The 21824-nt window shown below is 42.1% G+C and overlaps 1 protein-coding gene across 11 annotated transcripts in view; it reads left to right on the top strand.

Annotated features, from left to right (window-relative positions):
• Positions 1-21824, top strand: part of TENM4 (teneurin transmembrane protein 4) — a 2292082-nt gene that overhangs the window by 296492 nt on the left and 1973766 nt on the right. For all 11 annotated transcript variants that reach the window (XM_075126359.1, XM_075126347.1, XM_048840453.2 and 8 more), the window contains exon 2: positions 13565-13615. The gene's annotated coding sequence lies outside the window, so the exon portion shown is untranslated. The remainder of the gene's footprint in view (positions 1-13564; positions 13616-21824) is intronic.

Below are 21824 nucleotides of genomic sequence, written 5' to 3'. Positions count from 1 at the left end.
AACTCTCAAATCACCAGTTTTGGTTCACTGATATCAGGTCCCACACTTTTCTAGTTTTCCAGGTGTGATCTTACCCCATCCTTGAATTATATCAGTTGACTTTTTGTGTTTGTACTAATTCGGTTGTTCTGTCTACGTTGTGCACTTTTTCCCATCAATATTTATTAGGATAGATTACTGTGACATTTTATGAAATTTCACTCCCTTATAGTTGAGCTCACAATTAGGGTACATCTTTAGGCCCAATTATTACAACAGAGCTCCTGCCCCATGTGGTGACCCGAGAATGGGGAGGGCTGTTGTGGCTATGTTCTGGGTCTGACGGTCTTATGGGAGGAACCCATCCCAGCTCTCTCTCCCCCACCCCCACCCCCACCCTCCACTGGGAGTTGTGGGAGCTCCTGCTCCATGTGTTGCTTTTAGAAAGGGTACAGGTTGTTGGGGCCATGTCCTAGGTTAGTTGTTACAGCTGCTCTAACAGTTTCCAGACTTTGAACTGAATCTCTGAGAGAGAACACAGACTGATTAAGAAGTTACATGAAGTCCCAGATTATTAAAACCAGTGAAAGGGTTTTAATAATCCCATTCTGAACCACCCTGACCAGTCAGGAGTATATGTCTCTATCATGATTGATCAAATCGAAGTCCAACGATCCCAAGGAAGGACAATCAGTTTTCTTTGTTAGCTCTCAGATATCCATAATGGGAGACCCTTTCAGGCACTTTGTTTTCCCCTTCTGGCTTGGGGCTTGTTTACACTACCACTTAAGTCTATTTACCATCACTCAGCGTGTGAAAAAGCCACCCACTGAGTGACGTAAGTTACATCAGTTAAAAGCGGCACCTGCACTGCGCTATGTTGCTGGAAGATGCTCTCCTGATGACATAGCTTCCACCTCTCATTGAGGTGGAGTAGTTATGCTGACGGGAGAGCAGTCTCCCATCAGCATAGCACATCTTCACCGAATGCGCTGCAGTGGCATAGCTGCATCAATGCATCTTTGCTGATATAGCATGGTAGTGTAGACTAGCCCTTGGTGGTCGAGGGACATCACCGGACATCGGCAATACCAGGAGAGATGAGCTGGAGTGCCGATGAGAAGCACAGTCAGGAAAGGAGCAAATATTTTCCTCATGTATTGTATTTTCTAAATGGACAACCAACCTAATTCTCAACTACTGAGGGACAATCTCCACTCATTGATATATTTTGCTTTCCACAACCAAATCTCTGTACAACTTTTCCTGAGTGATGTGCCTGAGTACTCGGATTCTAATATCTAAACTGTATTGTTAAATCTATTCACCAAAATTTGGGTTATTGCTGATTATGCACTCTATGTATCATATGACTTTTAAAACAAACTTTGTATTTGTGGATAATCTAAGCAATATACCCAGATGTACAGACATACTTTTCCCAACCTATGTTTATATAATTTTTTAAACATTAGCTTTATATTTGCTTTGTTTTACTACTGTGTTCTGTGCATTATAAAGTTTAACTTTATCCATCTTTGTTAATCAAAATAAATTTACATAATTTGCTTATATTCTAGTAAAATAATTTGGAGGGTTCTATTAGTTCTTTCTCTTGGTAGCACATTAGTACTTTCCCTTATTTCAAAGGAAGAGAAGAGACATGGTTGCACTTGCAAAAATTGAAGATAACATTCATACTCATAGTATTCTAGGACATTTTGTGCACACAGACAGAGCATGCTGTTAAGGTAACAATTAACTGTGAGGCACACGGACAGATTATCCTTCCTTGCTGGAATGGAGAACAAAGGAGTTGTAAGGAGATGCAAAATTATTAGAATATTCTTCACCTTGTTCAACAAGGGTTATGTTTTCTCTTTAAGCACAGCCCTGAGCAGGGGACTGTGCAGAAGTTGCACCAGCCCAGGGAGTAACCCTGGGAGACAGTGTGAATCTGAAACAGCCCTCTGATTATCTGTAGAGCAAGACTGTGCTCTGTACCCGATCAGGATACAAGATTTGGGTATGTCTTACTTTGCCCAATAATGGGGAAGCTTATTCCCTTCTTGGCCAAGTATCAGTATACTATATAAATCTGAAAACCTAGAAGTTACAAAGGTGAAAATACCTTTTGGATTGTCCAGTCCGCCCCCTGGAAATGCAGGATGGTTCCTTACAGACCATTTTTGTCTAGCTAGCTTTAAAAGTTCGTAATGATTGAGCTACTACCACTGCCATTTGGAGACTATTCCACAGTGTATCACAGCTGTCTGTTGGGAATTCTTTCTTCTTAATATTTCTCAATTTTTTCCCGTCCTTAGTTTTATGACATTTTTCCTAGTTATACCTCTATACTAAATGGTCCTTCTTCCTTGGTGCGAACACTATTCAGATATGTCTAGACTGCTCATGAACATAGTAGCAGTGCTAGTTATATTTATTACATGCTAGATTTGGCCATGCTTACATTGAGTAATACCTCACTTTGTAGTTGCTCATTGTGAGTAAGAGTGACCAAATCTGCCCCTGTGTGATTTGCAGAGATGAACCCAGGCCAAAAACCAGGATCAACAAGCACATATAAACTCAGGATGGGATTAGAATCCAGATCCAAATGCCACAGGAGAAAAATAAATACACATAAATAAAAAACCTCTCAGATCCAAGTACTCATAACATTTAGTGTGTTTGAAATCCTGATCAGAACGTTGCATCTCAGGCCACCCCTAGTAATAGTAAGAACAGTTTAGGATTTACTATGATGGTAAATAGGCAGAAGCATTTACTACTTTCATGCGTTTGTGATGTTTGTCACCATATTTTTAAGATATGATTGGTTTGATTGAAGAGAGAAATTTATAAAAGCTTAAACACATACAATTTAAGTAGCTATTTATTCAGCCTTCTTATCCCACTGAACTTCATAGAAGTAATGCAATCTAATCCATTAAAGTTCTGAACCACAGAGGCATAAAACGATGTCGGCCTAAAATCCCATAGTACTTACCAGTGTTTGTGAATGACTAAAGCAGTTAGGGATATTGCCTGTCATTATCTTCTCATGAAGGAGACTGAATGGGATTTCTTCAGATAAGGTATTAAGCCTTTCTACACAGAGTACAGAACTGACATGGTGAGTGGTATTAAAGGAAAACACAGTGGAGATTACATCCCGTGGAATGCCATATTTTCCTGTCTTCACCTTTTAAAGTACCATAATGGTCTTCATGACAGCTGCTAAACCTTCAGCTACAGAACATTTCACCGTCCCTTTTTAAGGGCCTTACATTCTGAAATAATTAGGTTAAAGAAGCTCATTCCACCATCATATTTACAACAAAGAGGCAATCCAGTGTGGTCTGGCAACATATGGGACCCTCAGAAGCTGTGGTCTACACTGACCTTATTAAGTGTATTCCAGCAGTTTAATTAAAATCATTCCAATGCAGACTTCAGCCACATGAGCTTTGGCTGTGACCTCTTATCTCCAAGCCAGTCAAGGGCAGGTTCACCAGACTTGAACAGGAGGCCTCCAGAGAAATCAGAAGGCCAGCGTGATTCTCCAATTGATGTGCACTAATAAACCCCATTGCCCCCTCAGAGTGTTATTTGTATCAGGCCTAATTCAACTTCCACTGAAATCAATGGCAAGACATTCATTGGCTTCAAAGAGAGTTGGATCAGTCCCGTACCACAAGGAGACTAGGGCCAATAGTTTCACAGTCTGATGCATTGTTTGCATTCTTCCCTATGAGGCAGTAACAAATGATTCATCATGCTATTTAGTCTGCAGAAGAGACGAGTGAGGGGGAATTTGATAGCAGCCTTCAACTACCTGAAGGGGGTTCCAAAGAGGTTGGAGCTAGGCTGGTCTCAGTGGTGGCAGATGATAGAACGAGGAGCAATGACATGAGGAAGATGAAGGGAAAAGCTCAGAGTTGCAGATGGAAGCAGGACCAAAGAACTCTGAGGGGAGACTGCTGGGTAAAGAAAGTGGACAGTGGAAGCATGTGACTAAGAGAAGCAGGCAGAGGAAAAGATGGGCTAGTGAAGGAGAAATAGAGTTCAGGAACAGGTTTGCAGAGTTGGAAAATGAAGAAGGGGCACAGCAGGTGGTCACTGAAGGTGGGAGGGCAAGGAAGAAGAGAAGAGCAGCTAGTTCTATAGGAAGAGGGGAAGAGTCAATGGAGGTAACACCAAATGTGAGCACCAGGAGGATTCAGGATGGTTGCAGAGGATTGCAAGGGAGAATAGGAATTGAGAGGACTTGCAGCCAGAGGAAACGGGATAGTAAGTTAAAGAAGTATGGGCTGGATGAATGGACGATAAGGTGGATAGAAAGCTGGCTAGATTGTCGGTCTCAATGGGTAGTGATCAATGGCTCCATGTCTAGTTGGCATCCGGTATCAAGTGGAGTGCCCCAAGGGTCGGTCCTCAGGCCAGTTTTGTTCAATATCTTCATTAATGATCTGGAGGATGGTGTGGATTGCACCCTCAGCAAGTTTGCAGATGACACTAACCTGGGAAGAGAGGTAGATACGCTGGAGGGTAGGGATAGGATACAGAGGGCCCTAGAAAAATTAGAGGGTTGGGCCAAAAGAAATCTGATGAGGTTCAACAAGGACAAGTGCAGAGTCCTGCACTTAGGATGGAAGAATCCAATGCACAGCTACAGACTAGGGACCGGCAGCAGTTCTGCAGAAAAGGACCTAGGGGTTACAGTGGACGAGAAGCTGGATATGAGTCAACAGTGTGCCCTTGTTGCCAAGAAGGCCAATGGCATTTTGGGATGTATAAGTAGGGGCACTGCGAGCAGATCGAGGGATGTGATCATTCCCCTCTATTCAACATTGGTGAGGCCTCATCTGGAGTATTATGTCCAGTTTTGGGCCCCACACTACAAGAAGGATGTGGAAAAATTGGAAAACATCCAGCGGAGGGCAAAAAAAAATTATTAGGGGACTGGAACACATGACTTATGAGGAGAAGCTGAGGGAACTGGGATTGTTTAGTCTGCAGAAGAGAAAAATGAAGGGGGATTTGATAGCTGCTTTCAACTACCTGAAAGGAGGTTCCAAAGAGGATGGATCTAGACTCTTCTCAGGGGTAGCAGATGACAGAAGGAGGAGTAATGGTCTCAAGTTGCAGTGGGGGAGATTTAGGCTGGATATTAGGAAAAACTTTTTCACTAGGAGGGTGGCGAAACACTGGAATGCGTTACCTAGGGAGGTGGTGGAATCTCCTTCCTTAGAAGTTTTTAAGGTCAGGCTTGACAAAGCCCTGGCTGGGATGATTTAGTTGGGGATTGGTCCTGCTTTGAGCAGGGGGTTGGACTAGATGACCTCCTGAGGTCCCTTCCAACCCTGATATTCTATGATAGACTGGAGAACAGCACCATCACCAGGAAAAGGCAAGTCTACATGATTGGCAACTCCTTACCGAGAAGAATAGACAAGCCTGTAACCAGAGCTGTTCCAGAGAAGAGAAGGGTTTGCTGTCTGCCGGGTGCTAAGATATGGGATGTGGACCTGAGGCTGAAGAGGATCCTAATGGGAGCGGGAAAGAATCCACTGATTGTCCTTCATGTGGGAACAAATGATATGGCTAGATTCTTGCTGGATCGTATCAAGGGAGACTATGCCAGGCTAGGGAAGATGCTTAAGAAAATCAAGGCTCAGGTGATCTTCAGTGGGATTCTGCCTGTCCCTAGAGAAGGGCAACAAAGGTGTGACAAGATTATGATGCTCAACAGATGGCTCAGGCAGTCGTGCTATAAGGAGGGCTTTGGGATGTATGGCCACTGGGAGGCATTCATGGACAGAGGACTGTTCTCTCAGGATGGACTTCACCTGAGTAGGAAGGGAAATAGACTTCTAGGATGGAGGCTGGCACAACTGATTAAGAGACCTTTAAACTAGGAATTTGGGGGAGATGGTTGGGAGATTTCCAGGTAATCTACAAGCCGGATTTTAACATTGAGAGGAAAGAAAATGAAGTAAGAAAGGATACAGTTGTAGGTAGGAGAATGGACATAAGGAGGAAGGGTAGTGTAGATACCAGTTGAATAGGTGATACTGGTGGTAGAATGTCTGTGCCTAATCGGGTAAAGAATGTCACTGAGGCCAAACAGCAAAAATTAAGATGTTTGTATACCAATGCAAGGAGTCTAGGTAACAAAATGGAGGAACTAGAGTTACTGATACAAGAAATGAAAGCAGCTATTATAGGGATAACAGAAACATGGTGGAATAGTAGTCATTACTGGAGTTCAGGTATTGAAGGGTATGTGCTGTTTAAGAAAGACAGAAATAAAGGCAAAGGTGGTGTAGTAGCATTGTATATCAACGATGAGGTAGACTGTAAAGAAACAAGAAGTGATGGAATGGATAAGATAGACTCTGTCTGAGCAAAAATCACATTGGGAAAGAAAGCTACTAGAGCCTCCCCTGGTAGTGCTTGGGGTGTGCTATAGACCACCTGGAACTGATTTGGATATGGATGGAGACCACTTTAATGTTTTTAATGAAGTAAATACTAACGGGAATTGTGTGATCATGGGACACTTTACCTTCTTAGATATAGACTGGAGGACAAGTGCTAGTAATAATAATAGGGATCAGATTATCCTGGATGCGATAGCTGATGGATTCCTTCACCAAGTAGTTGCTGAACCAACAAGAGGGGATGCCATTTTAGATTTGGTTTTGGTGAGTAGTGAGGACCTCATAGAAGAAATGGTTGTAGGGGACAACCTTGGTTCGAGCAGTCATGAGCTAATTCAGTTCAAACTAAATGGAAGGATAAACAAAAGTAGATCTGTGACTAGGGTTTTTGATTTCAAAAAGGCTAACTTTAAAAAATTAAGGAAATTAGTTAGGGAAGTGGATTGGATTGAAAAACTTGTGGATCTAAAGGCAGAGGAGGCCTGGAATTACTTCAAGTCAAAGTTGCAGAAACTATCGGAAGCCAGCATCCCAAAAAAGGGGAAAAAATTCATAGGCAAGAGTTGTAGACCAAGCTGGATGAGCAAGCATCTCAGAGAGGTGATTAAGAAAATGCAGAAAGCCTACAAGGAGTGGAAGATGGGAGGGATCAGCAAGGAAAGCTACCTTATCGAGGTCAAAACATGTAGGGATAAAGTGAGAAAGGCCAAAAGCCATGTAGAGTTGGACCTTGCAAAGGGAAATAAAAGCAATCATAAAAGGTTCTATTGCCATATAAATAAGAAGAAAACAAAGAAAGAAGAAGTGGGACCGCTTAACACTGAGGATGGAGTGGAGGTTAAGGATAATCTAGGCATGGCCCAATATCTAAACAAATACGTTGCCTCAGTCTTTCATGAGGCTAATGAGGAGCTTAGGGAGAATGGCAGGATGACAAATGGGAATGAGGATATTGAAGTAGATGTTACCACATCCGAGGTAGAAGCCAAACTTGAACAGCTTAATGGGACTAAATCAGGGGGCCCAGATAATCTTCATCCAAGAATATTAAAGGAACTGGCACATGAAATTGTAAGCCTGTTAGAAAGAATTTTTAATGAATCTGTTAACTCGGGTTGTACCGTATGACTGGAGAATTGCGAACATAGTTCCCTATTTTTAAGAAAGGAAAAAGAAGTAATCTGGTAACTAGAGGCCTGTTAGTTTGACATCTGTAGTTTACAAGGTCTTGGAAAAAAAATGAAGGAGAAAGTAGTTAAGGACTGTAACAGGGTCGTGCCAGATGGCTACAGGAGAGTAATAGAAGGCAGATATATTAGCCCCAGGTTAAGAAGGTCCCTTTTCCCTGGGTAAGGTAACAGGGAAGGTTCCAGAACAATCAGGAACCTTCTGGAGACAATTAAGACAGACAGGCTGATTAGAACACCTGCAGCCAATCAAGAAGCTGTTAGAATCAATTAAGGCAGGCTAATCAGGGGACCTGGGTTTAAAAAGGAGCTCACTTCAGTTTGTGGTGCACGTGTGAGGAGCAGGGAGCAAGAGGCACTAGGAGCTGAGAGTGGGAACGTGGACTGTTGGAGGACTGAGGAGTACAAGCATTATCAGACACCAGGAGGAAGGTCCTACGGTGAGATTAAAGAAGGTGTTGGGAGGAGGCCATGGGGAAGTAGCCCAGGGAGTTGTAGCTGTCGCACAGCTGTTCCAGGAGGCACTCTAGACAGCTGCATTCCACAGGGCCCTGGGCTGGAATCTGGAGTAGAGGACGGGCCCGGGTTCCCCCCAAACCTCCCAACTCCTGGTCAGAAATAGGAGGAGTTGACCTGGACTGCTGGTTCAGAAAAACAGCCAAGCTGAGGGCTGCCGTGAAGCTCCAAGGCGAGAAAATCAGCCAATAAGTGCAAGACCCACCAAGGTAGAGGAGAAACTTTGTCACAGGACATTGAGATCAATGGTAATTGGGACAAACTACAACATGGTGTTACAAAAGGTAGATCATGCCAAACCAACCTGATCTCCTTCTTTGAGAAGGTAACAGATTTTGTAGACAAAGGAAATGCAGTGAATCTAATTTATCTCGATTTCAGTAAGGCATTTGATATGGTTCCACATGGGGAATTATTAGCTAAATTGGAAAAGATGGGGATCAATATGAAAATTGGAAGATGGATAAGGAACTGGTTAGAGGGGAGACTACAGTGGGTCATATTGAAAGGTGAACTGTCAGGCTGGAGGGAGGTTACTGGTGGAGTTCCTCAGGGAACGGTTTTGGGACCAATCTTATTTAATCTTTTTATTACTGACCTTGGCACAAAAAGCGGGAATGTGCTAATAAAGTTTGCAGATGACACAAAGCTGGGATTTATTGCCAATACAGAGAAAGACCAGGATATCATACAGGAAGATCTGGATGACCTTGGAGTAATAGTAATAGGATGAAATTTAATAGTGAAAAGTGCAAGGTCATGCATTTAGGGATTAATAATAAAAATTTTTGTTGTAAGCTGGGGACTTATCAGTTGGAAGTAACAGAGGAGGAGAAGGACCTCAGAGTATTGGTTGATCACAGGATGACTATGCGCCGCCAATGTGATATGACTGTGAAAAAAGCTAATGCGGTCTTAGGATGCATCAGGCGAGGTATTTCCAATAGAGATAAGGAGGTGTTAGTACCATTATACAAGGCACTGGTGAGACCTCATCTGGAATTCTGTGTGCAGTTCTGGTCTCCCATGTTTAAGAAGGATGAATTCACACTGGAACAGGTACAGAAAAGGGCTACTAGGATGATCCGAGGAAAGGAAAACCTGTCTTATGAAAGGAGACTCAATGAGCTTGGCTTGTTTAGCCTAACCAAAAGAAGGCTGAGGAGAGATATGATTGCTCTCTATAAATATATCAGAGGGATAAATACAAGGGAGGGAAAAGAATTATTTAAGCTCAGTACCAATGCTGGCACAAGAACAAATGGATATAAACTGGCCATCAGGAAGTTTAGACTTGAAATTAGACGAAGGTTTCTAACCATCAGAGGAGTGAAGTTCTGGAACAGCCTTCCAAGGGAAGTAGTGGGGGAAAAAGACCTATCTGGCTTCAAGACAAAGCTTGATAAGTTTATGCAGGGGATGGTATGATGGGATAGCCTAATTTTGGCAATTAATTGATCTTTGACTATTAGCGGTAAATATGCCCAATAGCCTATGATGGGATGTTAGATGGGGTGGGATCTGAGTTACTACAGAGAATTCTCTCCTGGGTGTCTGGCTGGTGAGTCTTGCCCACATGCTCAGGGTTTACCTGATCACCATATTTGGGATCGGGAAGGAATTTTCCTCTAGGGCAGATTGACAGAGGTCCTGGGGGTTTTTTGCCTTCCTCTGCAGCTTGGAGTACGGGTCACTTGCTGGAGGATTCTCTGCACCTTGAAGTCTTTAAACCATGGTATGAAGACTTCAACAGCTCAGACATAGGTTAGGGGTTTATTACAGGAGTGGGTGGATGAGATTCTGTGGCCTGCATTGTGCAGGAGGTCAGACTAGATGATCATAATTGTCCCTTCTGACCTCAAAGTCTATGAGTCTCAAGTTGCAATGTGGAAGGTCTAGGCTGGATATTAGGAAAAACTATTTCACTGGGAGGGTGGTGAAGCACTGGAATGTGTTACCTAGGGAGGTGGTAGAATCTCCATCCTTAGAGGTTTTTAAAGCCTGGCTTGACAAAACCTTGGGTGGGATGATTTAGTTGGGGATTGGTCCTGCTTTGAGCAGGGGGTTGGACTAGATGACCTCCTGAGGTCCCTTCCAACCCTGATATTCTGTGATTCTATGATGATTCTGTCGTAGAGCAACTGTGTGACGAAAGGTACCATAATTCAGGTAAGACATAGACCTTATGCCCTACTTGTTGTGACCATTAAACATACCACTAAACTTTTTAAATACGTTCTTCCTGCTTACAGGGAATTTCCCCTGCAGCTTCTGTTAGATAGTGCTTTTCACCTCCAATCCTAGGGCCCATATCTTTAAATCAGTGGGAATTTCTCTCTAAACCAGAGGTGGGCAAACTGTGGCCCGCAGGTCCGTCCTGCCCAGTCTTTAATCTTCCGGCCGGGAAGGCTAGCCCCTGGCCCCTCCCCTGCTGTCTCCCCTCCCCACAGCCTCAGCTCGCCATGCCGCCAGTGCTCTGGGCAGTGGGGCTGCGAGCTCCTGCTAGGCAGTGCTGCTGCAAGAGCTGCCAGCCTGCCCCGGTGCTCTAGACTGGGAGGCGGCATGGCTCGCTTCAGCCGGGCGGCACAGCTGCCAGTCTTGGTGCTCTGAGCGGCATGGTAAGGGGGCGGGTCATGGGGGTTTGGATAAGGGGCAGGGACTCCCAGGGGGCAGTCAGGGGACAGGGAGCAGGGGGTGGTTGGATAGGCATGGGGGTCCCAGGGGGGGCAGTTAGGGGTGGGGGGGTCCCGGGACGGGGCGGTCAGGGGACAAGGAGCAGGGGAGGTTGGATGGGTCAGAGATTCTAAGGGGGGCAGTCAGGAGCAGGAAGTGGGAGGGGGCAGATAGGGGGCAGGGCCAGGCTGTTTGGGGAGGCACAACCTTCCCTACCTGGCCCTCCATATAGTTTCGGAACCCCGATGTGGCCCTCAGGCCAAAAGGTTTGCCCACCCCTGCTCTAAATCATTTCACAGTGCTGCTGTGTTGCATCGCAGAGGGGTCAGCATTTCAGTAGTTAGTATACTGATTCCTGAGTGGACAGTTATAGTGAAGGTTGCTGGAGCACTTCCATTCAAATCCCCTGTTTCCAGCTGCACATAAAAAAAATGGAAACAACTGGGACTGGAAGTGGTAACTGTACTCAGTTGTTGGCTGTGTGTTTGTATTCTTGGTCTGTGCTGTCCTACCTCTGTGCAGATAGCTGATATAGCAGACCTCGATCAAACTGCCCAAAAAGACCACAGACTCTGTTCCATACTGAAGGCACTCGTCCAGGTTTATTATCGACGAAGCCCAGTAATAGCTTCCGGGACACTAAGATATGTATACCCATGACAATGGACTAGGCTCAGTGAATGGTGGGACTTTCCATTCCCCCCTCAGCTGGACAAAGACATCCCCTCTGAGACCCCTCTTTATACACTGACCCAAACAAGTTATCTATTGCCCATCTGACATGGTTAGTTACCACTCTTTACCTTGTACATGTTGGTTTGATCAAAACATCTCTATCCATCATGCTTCATCTTACCTAATCTTTAAGAGGGGGTCAGTGTGTCCTTGTATCATCTTTGGGGAGTGTGTTTACACCATAACCTTGAAAGGGGATGTTCTGATACCACCTTTCTGGAATGTGTGCCTAGGAGTGCTTGTATTTTTGCAACACCCGCACTGTTCTTACCAGCTTCTGTGAACTTGCAAGTGGGCAGGTTTTGTAGCAGGAACTGACTTCTGTTTACGGCCTGACTTTTGCTAACTTGTCTTTATATCAGCAGGGCCTGACTACTTCAGTTCAGGCCTTAAACCATAGACCAGGCCTCATGTCTCAGGCTGTCTCTTTCTACGACAGTAATTTATAACCCCAACTATACATATAAAAATAAATAAGTAAAAAAACAATCCCAACTATATATATAAATATAATCCCAACTATACATATAACATGATGGGGTCTAAATTAGCTGTTACCAGTCAAGAGAGAGATCTCGGAGTCATTGTGGATAGTTCTCTGAAAACATCCACTCAATGTGCAGCGGCAGTCAAAAAAGTGAACAGAATGCTGGGAATGATTAAGAAAGGGATAGATAATAGGACAGAAAATATCATGTTGCCTCTATATAAATCCATGGTATGCCGACATCTTGAATCTGTGTGCAGATGTGGTCGTCCCCTCCCCAAAAAGATATACTGGAATTGGAAAAGGTTCAGAAAAGGGCAACAAAAATTATTAGGGATATGGAACAGCTGCCCTATGAGGAGAGATTAATAAGACTGAGACGGCTAAGGGGAGATATAATTGAGATATAATTGAGTCTATAAAATCATGACTGGTATAGAGAAAGTAGATAAGGAAGTGTTTACTCCTTCTCATAACACAAGAACTAGATTTCAGAGTAGCGCTAGGGGTCACCAAATGAAATTAATAGGCAGCAGGTTTAAAACAAATAAAAGGAAGTATTTTTTCACACAACTCACAGTCCACCTGTGGAACTCCTTGCCAGAGGATGTTGTGAAGGCCAAGGCCATAACAGGGTTCAAAAAAGAATTAGATAAATTCATGGAAGATAGGTCCATCAATAGCTATTAGCCAGGATGGGCAGGAATGGTGTCCCTAGCCTCTGTCTGCCAGAAGCTGGGAATGAGTGACAGCGGAGGGATCACTTGATGATTACCTGTTCTGTTCATTCCCTCTGGGGCACCTGGCACTGGCCACTGTCAGGAGACAGGATACTGGGCTAGATGGACCCTTGGTCTGACCCAGTAGGGCCATTTTTACATTCTTATGAGTGATATTTTTTTAAGGCCTCTTTGTTAATGATAATGCTACATACCATGTTCCACATTGTGGCTAATGGAAGGAAAATCCCAGCCTGCTCAATTAATCTCTTTGAATATCAATGAGTTTCAGGTTGGTGGTAGGTGTAGGGTCAAATTCAATTCCTACTGAAGTCAGTGGGAGTGTTGTTGAAGTTAGTGGGGGCTGGACAGGACCTAGTTTCACTTTAATAAATCAGGGGACTGAAGTCAGGACTCTTGAGTTATATCTCAGCACTATTATTGACTCACACTACAATCATGAGCAAATTGCTCAACCTCAGTGCTTTAGTCCTCACATCTGTAATATAGATTCCACACTTCACAGTGGTCTAGAAGATTTATCTAGTGTAATTAATGTATGTTTATAATGTATAATTAATGGCTTTGTGATTGCAATATGGAAGGTGCTATAGAAGCGGAAAAAATATTACTATTCACATTAAAAACATACGGTCAAATCTTCTGCTGGTGTAAATCAGTGTTTGTTCCATAAAAGTCAATGGAGCTACACTGACTTACACCAGTTGAGGGATCTGGCCCATGTAGTTATGTTTCAGTTATTACAGTATAATATGAAAAAAAACTCAGCAAGCATTTTTTTTATTCCTCTTCTCTCCTCAGGCTTCAATAACTGGCAAGGGAAACTGACGTTAAAATATAAATGACACACTGGTAAGTAATAATTGATTAAATTTGTATATTTTATTTTCGGCACATTATGTTAAATAATTTGTTCTCATTTGGCAGCAGCTGATTCTTTCATTATTGCCTTAAGCATAACATTCAATTTTGTTAAAGGAAATGCATACTTTTGTGAATTTTCCTATATAATCGACTAATGTGGCATACATCTTAATACCCACTCCTCTTCCTTTGCATCATTACTAGGTGACTTACAGGCCAGTTGAATGTAGCACTGAACCTTCTAGAAATTAGAATGATTTGTAGCTTCTCACAGTGATGCTGGTTGCCTGTCACCCTTGAAATTCAAATGATGCCATTGGCATGAAATTCAACCTCCCTTTTTGAACTCTGTAGGAAACGTTGCATGTCCAGTGAAAATTATCTCACACCATAGGTCTCAACCTGGCAATCCATAAAAAATAGCTCCATCTTTGTTTACGTTATTGATAGTGTCACCGCTGTAATTTGTACCACACATCTCGGATATGTAAATTTTCCAAACCATGATTTTGAAAGACTTTGTTGAGAAGTACAGCATCCAAGTCAATGAAAAGGTTCCTGTTGATTTCAGTGGAAATTGGATTGTGCCCTTATAAAGTTGTACAAGTGAAGGTTCCAGGGTGTTATTAATATTTGACAATATTGAATCTATTTATAAATCATATTGCAATTATATTTATAACTTACAAATTTCCATTACCTACAGTGGGACGTATCTACTTGAGCACTGGGGGGATTTGACCATTTAGCCATTATTTTTAATTTTTATAGGCTTTAGTGATATCGACTAGTACAGTACGTGCCACCAACAAACTCAAGCTCTCTCATTACTGTAGATGAATAATGATGTCAGCTGCAAGCCTAAATAATTAATAATTCAATCAAGAAGCTGTTAAGGTATTTGCTAAGATGTGTTCTGGGTTTAATAAACAAAGCTGATGTTTATGTTTATTCTTACATGTTTGGGTATAAAGAATTGCAATAATTTAAGCTGCCATTATGTCAATAACATTAAGGGTTGAAAAAAATCATATCCTGTAATGTAAGTATAATAAAGTCTTAATTCTAAAATATTTAACATGGCATACAAGGATGAAGCAGAAGAATGGTATCTATTGATGATTGACAATATATTTGCATACTATGCAATAAAATGACTTTTTAGAGATATATAAGCCCAAAGACTTTTTTTATAGGCTATAAATAGCAGAGTGACCAAAACAGATGCAACAATTTAGGCAGATAGAGCTTTGCCTCCATGGGAAAGTGTTTTTATTTGTCTTCTCAAATAACTTTTTCTTGTAAAATGATTTGGGAAAGCCAGTCAACCAAATCAAAAGAATAAAAATTATGCACTTTAAAAAAAGTGAAATAAAGAGGAAAGGAACACAAGTGGCATTATTAAAACACAAAAACACACAGAACCCCTCCTTTGCTGAGATATTGGTTTTAACCCCTTTTTTCTTATTAAGTTCAGCATCTGTAAAAGAAAATATAACAATCTTAAAGTTATACTAAGATTCAATTAAGTTTATTTCAAACCACTCAATGGTAATGAGAATGGGTCCTTACCATGCATTTTTAAATGCTTTATTCATTCTTTTTCCCAAAAAAGGAAAGCATTAAAATCATAAAGTTTCAAGTATTCTGATATGGTTGTACATTTCTGCAGAATTCTTTCATATCCTTCAGAGCTAATGTACGCAGGGAAAGGGAGAAAGTGCTCGGTTGTGGCATTTGCAGGTCACCAAACTCCTAAAGAGGCAGTTGTAGACAGTAAGTTGAGTTTCAGTGTCACAATTCGTGACTTGGGCAGGTCATACAGTTGCTGATTGTACAAAACATCTGGACAAACAAAAGGCTTTAAGTAAACAAGAGGTGGCAACAGTGGGGAGGATCCTTTAGAAGGACAATATTCATACAAGGGCACTGGGGCTAAGAGCCTGTGAGCTGTGCTCAGTTCAGGACAAGGTGAGGTGAGCAGAGATGGCTTGAAGCCCTGGGGTCAGCCAAAATAAATTAGAGCAAACTGAAGAAGAGCATGCAGATGCTGCTGAATTTATTCTCTAAATAGGCAGTACAAATGCAGGGTTGCAGGGTGGGAGGGATGGTCTCATGGCTAAGGGGATAGACCAAGGTTCAGCAGGGCTGATTTCTATTCCCATCTCTGACACAGATCTCCTGTGTGATGTTGAGCACTTAGCTGTCACTTAGGCTTGGACTATGCTAGGAAAGCAAACTTTGTCAATTAGGGGTATGCTATTTTTTACCAGTAGTTGTACCATTTATAAGCCCTGGTGTAGTTGTACCATTATAAAGAAGCTTTATACCAGTATAGCTTATTTCACTGCTTTAACCGGAATAAGCAATATCAGTATAAATACTTATATACCTCTGTGTCCACATCCACATTGCGGAGCCTCACCAAAATCCCCAGAAAAGTCATGGAGCAGGTCTTCAAGGAATCCATTTTGAAGCACTTGGAGGAGAGGAAGGTGATCAGGAACAGTCAACATGGATTCACCAAGGGCAAGTCATACCTGACCAACCTGATTGTCTTCTATGATGAGATAACTGGCTTTGTGAATATGGGGAAAGCGCTGGACGTGATATATCTTGACTTTAGCAAAGCTTTTGATACTGAATCCCACAGTATTCTTGCCAGCAAGTTAAAGTGGTATGGATTGGATAAATGGACTATCAGGTGGATAGAAAGCTGGCTAGATCGTCAGGCTTAACGGGTAGTGATCAACAGCTCGATGTCTAGTTGGCAGCCGGTATCAAGTGGAGTGCCCAGGGGGTTGGTCCTGGGGCTGGTTTTGTTCAACATCTTCATTAATGATCTGGAAGATGGCATAAATTGCATCCTCAGCAAATTTGTGGATGACACTAAGTTGGGGGAGAGGTAGATATGATGGAGGGTAGGGGTAGGGTCCGGACTGACCTAAACAAATTGGAGGATTAGGCCAAAAGAAATCTGATGAGTTTCAACAAGGACATGTGCAGAGTCCTGCAGTTAGGATGGAAGAATCCATGTACTGCTACAGGCTGAGTACCGACTGGCTAAGCAGCAATTCTGCAGAAAAGGACTTGAGGATTACAGTGGATGAGAAGCTGGATATGAGTCAACATTTTGCCCTTGTTGCCAAGAAGGCTAATGGTATATTGAGCTGCATTTGTAGGAGCATTGCCAGCAGATCGAGGGAAGTGATTATGCCCCTTTATTCGGCACTGGTGAGGCCACATCTGGAGTATTATGCCCAGTTTTGGGTCACCCACTACAGAAAGGATGTGGACAAATTGGAGAGAGTCTCGCAGAGGACAACAAAAATGATTAGGGGGTTGGGGCACATGACTTATGAGGAGAGACTGAGGGAACTGGGCTTATTTAGACTGCAGAAGAGAAGAGTGAGGGGGGATGTGATAGCAGCCTTCAACTACCTGAAGTGGGGTTCCAAAGAGGATGGAGCTTGGCTGTTCTCAGAGGTGGCAGATGACAGAACAAGGAGCAATGTTCTCAAGTTGCAGTGGGGAAGGTCTAGGTTGGATATTAGGAAAAACTATTTCACTAGGAGAGTGCTGAAGCTCTGGAATGGGTTACCTATGAAAGTGGTGGAATCTCCATCCTTAGGTTTTAAGGCCCAGCTTGACAAAGCCTTGGCTGGGATGAATTGGTTGGGGTTGGTCCTGCTTTGAGCAGGGGGTTGGACTAGATTACTTACGATTCTATGAGTGGAGGTTGCCACTTCAGTTACACCAGTGCAGTTACAGTGGCAAAACTTTCTATTTTAGACAAGTCCTTGGTCTCTCTGTACCCCAGTAGCCCTTCTGTAATATGGAGGTAATACTTCTTTTCCCACATCCTGTGTCTATCTTGTCTCTTTAGACTGTACTGTCTTTGGGGAAGAGACCATGTCCCTTAATATGTGCAATGCCTACCACAATAGGGCGCTTGTCATACCCAGAGAAAGTTCTGTTTTCAATTATTATTATTATTACTATTACTGTTAATTAATTGAGTAATTTTAAAAAATGGATAGTTGGCAGTAATTTGTTTGAAATGGGTTAGCCTCTGTCAAGCAATGCTGATTAATTAAAAACTCACTGTATTTATGCTAAAAGGAGCAGTTACTTTCATGGGAAAGCAGCCAGTATTTCCCAGATGTTTGAGGTATGTATTTAATGTGAGATGAGAAACTAACATTACATGGGAAGAAAATATTAGAACTATGACACACAGAACTTTGGCTGCTTTGGACAAACATGTTGCATTTCTTTATTCTCTGTAGTATAGTTCAAAAATCCTTCCAACATATCTCTCCAATCTGCCCTGTTGTAGGTCGTTTAACTGATCTCCATTGCCTGGAATTCTATCATAAGACATGACTCTATAGAAGACTCTATAGAAGAGAGAAATGTTTAATTCCTGGAAATCATACCACCATTTCAGATGTTGGCTCTGAAATGATAAAGTAGGGATAAATACTATTAATAATTTGGGCCCTACCAAATTCACGGCTGTGAAAAACATGTTACGGACCATGAAATCTGGTCTCCCCCATGAAATCTGCTATTTTGTATACTTTTACCCTATGCTGTAAAAGTACCCTATATTATAGGGTAAAAGTATACAAAAGTATACAGCTTTTCTCAAATTGGGGGTCCCGACCCAAAAGGGGGTCACAAGGCTATTGGGGGGGGCACAATATTGCCACCCTTACTTCTGTGCTGCTGCTGGAAGTAGTGCTGCTTTCAGAGCTGGGCACCTGGCCAGCAGCCGCTGCTCTCTGGCCTCCCAGCTCTGAAGGCAGTGCAGAAGTAAGGGTGGCAATACCGTGACCCCCCTGTAATAGCCTTGTGACCCCCTTTTGGGTCAGGACCTCGAGTTTGAGAAACGCTTAGTCTTAAGGGCTTTACATGTTTATGTTTTGCCATTTTTAAATACATATTCATGTTTGTTACAACGCCATTAAATTTAAGATTTACATATCTTAAACCATGAAATTCAAGTTTTTAAAAATGCTATGACCGTAAAATTTACAAAAATGGACCATGAATTTGGTAGGGCCCTATTAATAATTATTTGTATTGCAGTAGCACTTAGCGGTTCCAACTGAGATTGGGCCCCATTGTACAAACACTTAGTGAGAGAGTCATTTCCCCAAAGAATTTACAATGGGAATAGACAAGAAGAACAAGAAGTGAGGAGGAACAGAAGCACAGAGCAGTAAAGTGACTTGCCCAATGTTCCCACAAGGTCAATGCTAGAGCCAGGAACAGAAAGATATCCTGAGTCCCAGCCCAATGCCGTATTCACTGGACGATGCTACCTCTCACATTGCCTGATACATTTTGCAAGTCTGTCATCAATTGACTGGGTTTCACATGACTTCTTCTAGTATACTAAAGCTAGTCCCAAGAGGAAAGATTTGCAAATCAGAGCTCTCGAGTTAAGAACTTGTAAAAACTTTAAAATACTGTTAATTTGATCTATTATGACTTTGGGTGTCCAGCAGGAATAAGTACAGGAGACAAATTTTAGCATTTCCCAGTAATTATCTGAATAAGACTTAAAATCATCTGAGTGCTTTGGCTCTACTGCTACCCACCATTATTCACCTACCCTTAATGAGTATAATTTATGAGAAGGCATAATGACACAGCATGACGGTTTCTTGCTTAAGGCACCAAGACTTGTGATGCTCATGTTTTACAGTAATTGTAGTGTGGCTCATGCAGTATTTGTGAAAATAATTCCTAATCTGGTTTGATACTGCTAAATTATGGGAAAACAATGCTAATATGAAGTGATAGACCCTCAAGACAGTTTTTCCTGCAATTTTCTACTTATCTTCTTTCATGCCTATTTTAAAAAGCAAAAGAAGAGACTGCATTCCAATATAACCTTTGGCAGTAGTCACTGGCTTTATAGCTGTTATTAAAGCATGTGAGTTACATTAGCTATCCTAGTCTAGAACAGGGCTAAACCTTAATTTTACAATCTGCCCTGAGCAAAGGAAGTATATGAATAAGGGAAGGACAGTAACCAGGTGAACCTGATCAGGGAGGGGATTCCAGGTGAAGCGGGCCCCTTGGAAAAAGGTACACAGATGGTTAGTGGGAGAAGCAGGATAATGGGTCATTGAACCAGTCATGATGAGTAAGAGTGAAAGGGGTAGGTGAGGGAAATGTGACAAGATGTGATGTAGAGAATGGCAGAGTTATGCAAGACTTCAAAAACATGAAAAGGAAGTTTAAACTTGACGTTTAAACATTTGTCTTAATAGTCATCAGTCATATCTTAATCTGAGTTCAACCATTCACATGGGTTTATATATATATAAGAATTTGTCAATTTGCAATAATTTCCTTCATGAAGTCATGGTATTGAGTATGATGTCTCCAATTTGGAGCCATGAAGGTCATCTGAAGTCACCAATTCTACTGGATTTAATCAAGAACATTTCCATAAATATTAGATAGGTGATGACAAAACTTGCACTGGTGGTTACGTGTTGCATTTTAAGAGCCGCTTTACAGATAGGGAACCAGGGCACAGAGAGATCGAATGATTTACCTAACATCATTCAGGAAATCTTTGGCACAGCGGAAAACTAAACTCTTATCTCCTGAGTCCCAGGCCAATGTCCAGTGCCATCCTTCCTCTCACTGACATTAGAGTGTTAGTGGTTAAACATCAGTGAACAGAAGGTGGCCTTACCCCACGTTCTCCAGCATTTTAATACATGGTGAACTTATTCCATTCCATTTTCTCCAGAGTGTTACTTGGAGGCTGAAAAACTGCAGAGAAGGGATTGATGATGAAGATAAAAGCATCATTTCATTGATCACATTTCACTCTCTTCGCCTAAAACAATAACTTTAAATGATGTCACAACGTTATAGTGTGGGAGCTCATCAAAAGGAAAAGTCTGCACAGCCGGCAGCCACATCAGTAGAATGCCTGGCAACGGAGGAGGACCTTGACATAGTAGATATTACTGAACCATGACCATTACAATGGGATGTTGTAATGCCTGACTGTAAACTATAAAGGAAGTACAGATTAGGTTGCAGAGAGGTCAGAGTGTAGCACTAAAAGATTCTTCATAGACTATAGTGAGAGAAAATTTCTGCGTGGAGAAGAACATAGTGTAGAATCTGAATGGAAAATGCCAACTCATAAGAAAACAAATATACTAGCAAGGTGACACTACCAGCCTCCTAATCAAGAAAAAATATATTGTGCACACTTCTGAAGGAGATCAAGGAGGCAACTAAATCTAATAAAAACAGTATTCTCCTGGTCTTCAACTGTCCACCTATAAACTGGTTACATGTCACAAAGGGAGAAGGTTTAGAGAGAGAAATTTTTGATACCTTAAATGATTGCTTTTTGGAAAGGCCACTCCTAGATTATACAAAAAGAGCGGCTATTCTTGTCTTAGCCCTAAATCAGTGGACTTACTCTGGTTTTATGTGAGACAAGAATTTGGCGTTTTCAGTACAGTTAAGAAACACCTACCCATACTGAACAGAAGGGTAGGTTGTACATTTTTCTTTGGAATTTTTTGAAGGAAAATTGGGATTTTTGATTAAATATTTTTTTCCTGAAAGTGTCTGAGGGGAGAGGGATATCAGAAAACAAAATAAAAAATGGAAGAAAAACTTTTGGAAGAAACATTTTCTGCAGAAAAAAAGTCCTGTTCTCCAAACAGCTCTCATCAACATTCATGTACCACCTCTTCACCTTGACACCAGAATTTCAGTCCATTTGTCCTCCCATCCATACCTACACATACCCAGCACTCCCACCTCACTTGAACCAACTAATACTCTTGCAATCAATTCTCCTGAGTGATTCAAGACAGAACATACCATGCAGTAACCCCATTTCGCTCACCTTAGTGGGCTAAGTGATACTTCATGGCTCTCATCCTCCGCTTACGTGGTCTTGGGGTAGGAAGGTTCAGCAGTGATGTCTCTGATGCCATCATGGGAGCCATGATAGAGGTTCCCCTTCACTCCTGTAAGGGGAATAGACCATGTGTTAATTGTGTCTGGACTATGTATGCACAATTATAATTATTTTTATATAATACAGATATGTATAAAGAGCCCATCAATGTGATGATCTGGGCCATCACATTACATAGGGTAGAATAGTAACAAAGTCACCTGTCTCCCAGATAGGGAG

Source organism: Caretta caretta, chromosome 1, assembly GCF_965140235.1.
Source record: "Caretta caretta isolate rCarCar2 chromosome 1, rCarCar1.hap1, whole genome shotgun sequence".
NCBI lineage: Eukaryota > Metazoa > Chordata > Testudines > Cheloniidae > Caretta > Caretta caretta.
Note: the sequence above shows the minus strand (reverse complement) of the source record. Positions and strands in the feature narration are given on the sequence as shown.